The following is an 8800-nucleotide window of genomic DNA, read 5'->3' as shown; positions in this document are numbered from 1 at the left end:
AAATAATATAAAAATTTTATTAATATAAACTGTTTTCTTACCAACTTTCTTGAAATTCGCGAAGTTACTACGATAATTAGTGAAGTATCACTGATTCACTTAAGGTCGGGTCCTCTTGGGTTTTCGGTTACAGCGATTGAGTTCACCCAGTTCACATGTCATCATTCGGAGAGACCACCCGTTCAAGGGTCCAAAGGAACTACCACCATCGAACCAAACACGTCCTTCACACGAATTTCGCGTAAGAGCTTTTATAAAATGTCTTTGATTAAAAAAAAATCTTAAGTAAACACCAATTAGGCAGCTTGTGCACTACACGGAATTTTACCGTCCAGCCGTCCGGTTTTGAAAAATTAAAGCGACTACGACGGTTTAGCGTGATCGAATTTGCGCGCAACGTGTTCACGCTCTAATAGCACCGATCCGAAGAAAGATGGACAAAAGCGCAAGCCAATCCAAACCATTCATTGTTTTAAAACGCTAACTGAAGTGCCGAACGGTAAAATTCCGTCTAGTGCAAAAACGCCCAAACTCTCAAAAACCATCTACACGTTTTCCTTAATTCCTACAAATCTTTAGGAACTATTGATATATTTAGTTACATTTTCTTAATTTTTTCCTTTAAACATGCTCTTTACCTTATGTTTTTTACATATGTATTTACTTTAGCTTTTATGGCTTTATATATTTAATTTTGCCATCCAAATAAAAGGATCTCTGCTAAATAAAAGCTTTCTTTATCCAACTTTACATGATTGTAGAGAACTCACACGTCATAAGTTTAACGATATATGTAGAACTTCCAAAAATTTGAGTGGTGTGGTTATCAATAATTAGTAGAATGGCGAATGTTACATGTCGCTCACTCCTTTCAACAACGTCAAATATTAAAAAACTAGATTTTTCAGGAGATCGTTTTTACAGTTGAAAAATATAATAAAATGTATTAGAAATAAATATCAAGCCACTTATTGAACTTTTTACTGTGCAACAGATCTTTTAAGGTTAGACCTGAAGGTTTTTTCTCCATTTGAAAAATAATTAGTATATTTGAAAAAATATATTAAACAATACCTTTTCCTCAAAATGCAAAAACAACAGTTTCTGCCATGTAGCGGGTAAATATTAAGTTTAAAATATGCCGCTTTTGCTGGGATATAGTACATTTTCTGGGAATTTCGAAAACAGGCACAACTGGAAATTGACGATTTTTGATAAATTAAATGACGTTGTTGAAAGGAGTGAACGATATATCAAAGTTATTTTAATCTCCCGGTATGGTTTCGTCTTACCATCAAGAGTGGTGACCATTCGTCTTGGGACAGTAGAGACCAGACCACCCGACTACGCTACCAAATCGAATCCGCCTTTAATTAACCGCCTCTAGCCGAGCTTTGGATGAAACGAAACATGAAAAGGAGAAAGAGAAGGAAGATCAACGACGTGAGGGTAAACAAACAACTTATTAACACCCGATCGTGCGTCCCTGTCGCTCTCGCGCGCATTCGCGCAAGGTGCGCGGTCTAAATAAAAACAAAACGAGCTTCGAAGAAAAAAGCTCTTGAAAATAAAACATACAACATCTCAATTTTGGACACCCATAATGAGAACGGGAATGGAAAAAGGTTGGGATGCTCCCAAATTCGCGTTGGTTCAGACACACATATATGTGCATATATGTATATATATATATATATATATATATATATATATATATATATATATATATATATATATATATATATATATATATATATATATATATATATATATATATATATATATATATATATATATATATATATATATATATATATATATATATATATATATATATATATATATATATATATATATATATATATATATATATATATATATATGTGTGTATATAAAGATGCATAAACGTGGAACAGGCGAAGAATATTTGCAAAGACAGAGTGGTGTGACATTTTATTCTTTCTGCCTTCCCCTTCGGGGAAGCAGCGTAGTGATGGGTTAGTTAATAAATATATAGATTCGTTGTCGTTCTGAATTATTTTGTCAATTTTTTTCAATGTTATTCTTACTTAGTAGCTAGCACATTTGTAAAAACAATTTTTGTATTATTTGAACACCAGATATTAAAGAGACGTATTGATTGCTTTTGCTTTTCTTGTTTTACATATTTGTTGATCCTTACATTAATTAGCCATAAATCTAAAATAAAACAAAGTTCCAATTAAGATAAAGTGTTTGAATACACAGCAAGAGTGGGTGACCTACATCCTGCCTGCTCAAAAAAACTAAAAATAATATACCTGTATTTTATCAATTCACGTTGTGGATATTTACAAATTCTTGGGATTATGTAAATGAATTAAAGTAACCGATTTCTTTTCTTGAAATCAAATTCACTCTTTCGATGTAAAAAAGACGATTTTTTTAAACGAATAAAATACCTCATAATTGCAAATACATATAGTCTTCTTCTTCCAGTATACATCTTAACTTATCATCTTTGTAGACTCTTGGAGTCAGCTCTACTCGTCCTCAGATTGTAGGTCCTTCTATCATATACAACGTCACCTAGGTCATGCCTTCAAATCGTGTTATTTTTCTGCAGGATCCATGAATTTTTCGGTCTTCCTCTAGATTCTAGATGTCTTTCCAGGAAGATCCATAGAGATTTCCTGGTTCACAATATGACCAGGTTCTCTACTTCCTATGTTTCCATATTATCTCAATTGAATTTCCTCTACCTTACTATTGATGTCTGTTACACCCAGGCTTCCACAAATGCGTTTTTTTTCGTGTATAAGACATAAGAAAAACAAATTACAAAATGTGCTTAGATGTAGAAGAACATACTACTACTACTACTACCATCACGCCGTTTCCCCGCAGGGGTAGGCAGAGAGGATGGAACGCCACACTCTTCTGTCCTGACATACACTCCTCGCCTCCTTCACATCCATACATCTAGTCATACATGCCCTCCGATTACGCAGACTTTTGACACCGCCAGATTTTAGGTTCTGATTGATCTGATCGTGCCAAGTCTTTTTCGGTCGTCCACGTTCTGTTTTCCCTCTCACATTCGCCACATATATTTTCTTAGTCATTCTCTCGCTATCCATTCGCTCCACATGTCCATACCACCGCAAAGAGCTCTTTCTAATCTTTTCAATTATTCCTCGTTCAGCCTTACATTCCTTTCTTATATCTTCGTTTTTAATTCTGTCATACAATGATTTTCCACACATTCGTCTGAGGGAGCGCATTTCAACAGCATTCACTCTGCTTTCATCCTTCCTTTGCCAGTTCCATAAGAACATAAGCTTACATATTATGTTTTTCTACATCTAAGCACTTGTTATTTGTTATTTGTTAATCCTAGTGTGAAAAAATAGAAATATGTACATAATTTTACATAATTTTAGGTGTGGGTTGTATTAGCAAAATGTTGTAACAAAATTTTATAAAAAAGTATTATATATAAACGGTGCAGTAGTGATTGCAGTTCAGGGATATGATAATAACGCGAGCCAAACGCGATATAACTAGCTGCATAAATATTTGGATTAATGCAATTCCATATGCGCCGAAGACACGCGCATTGTCTAGAAAAGCATCAAGGTAATACTAGGAACAAACGATCCGCCTACAAGTATTCAGTACGTACGTATTGACTGTATACGGCAGGGGTCGGGACCTCTTGGAGAAAAAGGGCCAACGTATCAAAACGGTTTGGAAATATTTCTGGAGCCAATTTTTAATTTACTTTAATTATATTTAATTCATTGAATGTCAACAGAAACCTACAAGTATTGTTTAAAATCAGATATACACATATTAAAATAGATTTTGATAACGCCTTTTTCTCTAATAATTATTTCTGTATCTCTGTTCTGCACAAACAAAATATTTTTTGAAAGCTTTTTACATTTAACAATTTGTGGATTTTACTACGCATTTTTGATTAATTAAGTAAAAACAGAATATGTAAAAACTTAAAAGTTCAAATTTACTTTAAGCACAGAATAATGTAGAAAAATAATTTACAACATTTTGAGTGTGTCAAAATGTTGTAAATAAATTAACTGGTCAAATTATAAGCTAAAAAAATAATTAAAATGATATTTTCATTGCGTCTCTCATGTGTGTGATTATAATCCAGGATTCGGACCTCACATACTAATATAAGAGTTTCTGGTTAATAAAAAGCTTTTCTTTATCTCACCAATAGATGTCTCTAGTGAAGCTCTAATGATTCAAGAACAATGTTTCTAAATTGGTTTATACCAAATATACAGAACTTCCAAGAATTCGAGTAGTGGGGTTGTCAATAATGGGTAGAATTGGTGAATGTTACACGTGTGTGAAGTGATCACTTAAACCAGCCTATGACGGTCGTCAGCCCAGTAATCGCCCAGATTTCCATATTCTTTTTCATCGTTGATGAGATGTCAAAAAATAATATAAAAAATAATAATCGAAATTTCTGTAAAAAATGTCATTTCGAATTTGACAAATAAAGAGTCACACAAATTGCTTTCAGAGCCATATGTGGCTCGCTATCCACACGTTGCCGACCCCTGGTATGCGCGAACATTAAAGGCAAGCAACGATTTTATGTTGATAAATATTGAACTGATTAAATGTTGACGATTTGTTTAGTGATTGTAAATTGACTGCATTACGCGATTTAACACTATGAAATTTAAGTATCAAGTGTTAGCCGTACCAGTTGCTGCGGCTCAGTTTGCTTAAATGGAAAAGAAATAAAATAAATGCTGCACAGTCCACGCGAAACAAGTGAAAACTCTTTTAAAATAAAGAAAAAGAGAGATTTAGTATAATTTAATTCTCTGATGGTGCATTGGGCACTGTATTATATAAACGCAGTGTTATCTTGATCGTTAACACATGAAGTACAGGAGATCAGACCTCCGCTTCAGGTACCAGTTTAGGGTAATATTGAATAAATATTAGAGTGTTAATATCAGTTATACTTTTTTGACCCCCCCCACTGAGAATCGAACCCGGGACCTCCGGTATGGTAGCCGAGCGTATTGACCATGCAAGCGCGTGGATAGTAAGAAAATATATTTGGCGTATGTAAAAGAGAATCAGATCAATCACAACCTAAAATCTAGCGATATCAAAAGTCTACTTAATCGAATGGTATGTATGACTAGATGTATAGATACAAAGGAAGCTCGAAGTGCATGTCAGGACAAAAGAGTGTGGCGTTACATCCTCTCTACCTACCCCTGCGAAGGAATGGCGTTTTGGTAGTAGTTGTAGTATATATGTAAATACATGTATGTAAATCACGACCAGATCAATTAGAACCTAAAATTTGGTGGTGTCAAAAGTCTGCGTAATCCAAGGACATACATATCGCTCACTCCTTTCAAGAATGTCATAAATCAAAAATCGTCAATTTTCAGATGTGCATGTTTTTCGGAATGCCCAGAAAATGTACACATTTCCAATCCCAGCAAAAGAGGCATATTTTTAACTTAATATGTACCCGCTACATGGCAGAAAGTGTTGTTTTTGCAATTCGAAGAAAAGGTATTTTTTAATTATTTTTTAAAATATTTACTTAATATTTTTCAAATGGGGAAAAAACATTCAGGTTTTACCTAAAAAGATCTACAGTAAAAAGTTCAATAAGTGGCTTGATATTTATTTTAAATACATTTTATTATATTTTTAAACATTAAAAACGTTCTCCCGAAAAAAACATTTTTTTTGATTTATGACGTTCTTGAAAGGACTGAGCAATATATGATGTATGAATGTATGTGAAGGAAGCTAGGGGTACATGTCAGGACAGAAGTGTGTAGAATTCTATCCTCTCTGCTTACCGCTGTAGGGAAATTTCGTGATGGCAGTGGAAGATATTGTATACATTTTTTAATCTTTTAATTTTTATCACATTAAACTGACACCACAATACATTTATTTATTTTTCATTATGTGGGAATTATCTCCAAGGCGACCCGACAACAAAACCTAATAAGGCGGCAAAGCCAGAAAGGAAACAGGCATTCCTTACAATCGCAGGTAAAGCTCATTATTCACACGGTCTTCCTAGAGGGAGTGATCGTGGTCGAGGGATGTTTTCAGGGATTAGCCATTGTGAGGCTCTGAATAATCCCTTACCTACCTTATACTACCGCCAATTCCGTACGTGAGAATTCATTCACTGGCCTGGCATTATGAAAGATTCTGGGTAATGTGTGGGGGATGAAAGAATCTCATTCATGTTTATTTGCGTTACAAATATTTCTCTAGGAACGGAATATATAAATGTGGAATACTTTCTAAATGCCATAATTGTCTCATATTAGCAAATCAAGCATATATGATAGTGACAATATATGTATATATATATATATATATATATATATATATATATATATATATATATATATATATATATATATATATATATATATATATATATATATGTATATATTTATATATATATATTTATATATATATAAATATATAAATATATATATATATATATATATATACATATATATATATATATATATATATATATATATATATATATATATATATATATATATATATATATATATATATATACATATTCGTTTTTCAAGGGGGAGTTAAATAAATATAGGTGATTTTTCACTGTAATATTGACTTAACATAACCCTGGACTAGTACCTGATGCGTAGGGCTGATAACCTTTCCTTCGTGTGTTAACGATCATGATAACACTGTGTTCATATTTTGCATCGCCATATGCACCATCGTATGTGGATAAGGGGCGTGCATTCCATATAGGCAGAAAAGCAGTACTTATCTTAACTTACAAATAAAAACGCAACCAGCACCTACCCTGATTTAGTGAGTAGTACCAGCTTACCTTACTACCTACTGCCAACCCTAATTATTATCTGAACACGCCACTTTTTACTCGAATATATATCTTCTTCTGTGGTCTAAATACTGTGTATGGTTTGCAGCAACAAACGACGCCTCTTTCGCCATTCCGTTCTAACATGCGCCACCCTCTTCAGCTCCTCATGCGTTGATATATAATACATTATATACGTAATCGTAATCGAGATTACGTATTATATATACAGGGCTTTTTTCCACGCAAAAAGTCTCAGAACTCATTTCATGTTAAGCTTTTTACTAAAAATAATACAATTAAATATCATTTAAATATTCAAAGCCATATTTACCATTTTGATGTTATATTTATTAATATATATTGTAATTACGCAAGCGCGAATATTATTGCATCTAATTGATATTTAAATTTAAATTTGAAAAAATAAAACTGTATAGTTTAAGTAAATTTATCTATGCTAACGTATATTTGTAGTAATAAAACAATTACTCAATAAATCTGTCATAGTAAAATATATGTTTTTGACATATATGGATGTGATATCCTTTCAGAAATATTATAATACACTTTAAGTAAACGGTATAATATTTAGATATACATTTATTAAATAGGGCGTAATAAGTAGATCCAAACATATATATATATATATATATATATATATATATATATATATATATATATATATATATATATATATATATATATATATATATATATCAATATATATATATATATATATATATATATATATATATATATATATATATATATATATATATATATATATATATATATATATATATATATATATATATATATATATATATATATATATATATATACCTAGGTACCTACCTATACATTTTATTAAGTACCTACAAAGAGTAGAAATCTACCACCAGATGTCGCATGCGTCACACTGAATAAACAAAAGACATCAGATAGAAAAATATAATATAATTTTGAAATGTGAAGGATGCTGAGAATATCCTGGATTGACTTGATTAGTAACGTTTAAGTACTGCATAGAGCAAATGCACAGAGAGAATTGTTCACAACTATCAAGCTCCGTAAAACTTCGTGTTTTGGTCACATAATGAGAGGTTAAAAGTGTGCCATCCAGTTGATCATTGAAGGGAAGATTGAGGGTCGCAGAGGGGTTGGAAGAAGGCAGCTTTCCTGGCTTCGGAACATTCTAGAATGGACCGGGATGAGAGGTGTGGAGGAGATGTTTGATGCTGCCTAGGACAGATGAGGTTTCTCCCGAGTGATTGTCAACGTTCCGGGTTCAATTCCCATGGGGGGTCAAATAAATAGATGTATTTTTTTCACTTTAATATTTATTCAATACTACCCTGGACTGGTACCTGAAGCGGAGGGCTGATCACCTTTCTTTCATGTATTAACAATCAAGATAACACTGCGTTTATATGATGCAGTGCCCCATGCACCATTGGGGTGCCGACAAGGGTTTAATTGTTTTAAATTTATATTTAAAAGTATACATTTATATTTAGGAATTTAAGAGCTAATATGGTTAAAATAAAAGTAAAGCGTCTTGTGAGCTTCGAAAAAAATAATAGAATACTTACTCCGTTTTATTACGCAAATTTACTACCAGATGCTTGTTATCAACTTAGAAAAAATCGTCTGCCAGACCCAATCATTCTATGGTGGTTGCCATGGAAATGGTATTGTGTTTCTGAGAAGGTTACATTGAACCTTAGTTTGGACGATATACATATATCAAATTATATAACATGACCACATCTATATTGTGAGCGAATTCGACGCACACAGCCAAAGAAAATAAGGCAATGTTTCTAAGGAAAGAAACGGGGTCGGATTCGGAAATTTCATCCATTAGTTTTTACTTCAAAGTGTATTTAATTTTCATATAATTTTTTGACA

The sequence above is a fragment of the Brachycentrus maculatus genome, unplaced genomic scaffold, assembly GCF_059751285.1.
Source record: "Brachycentrus maculatus isolate JH-2025_06_01 unplaced genomic scaffold, ASM5975128v1 h1tg000228l, whole genome shotgun sequence".
NCBI lineage: Eukaryota > Metazoa > Arthropoda > Insecta > Trichoptera > Brachycentridae > Brachycentrus > Brachycentrus maculatus.
Note: the sequence above shows the minus strand (reverse complement) of the source record.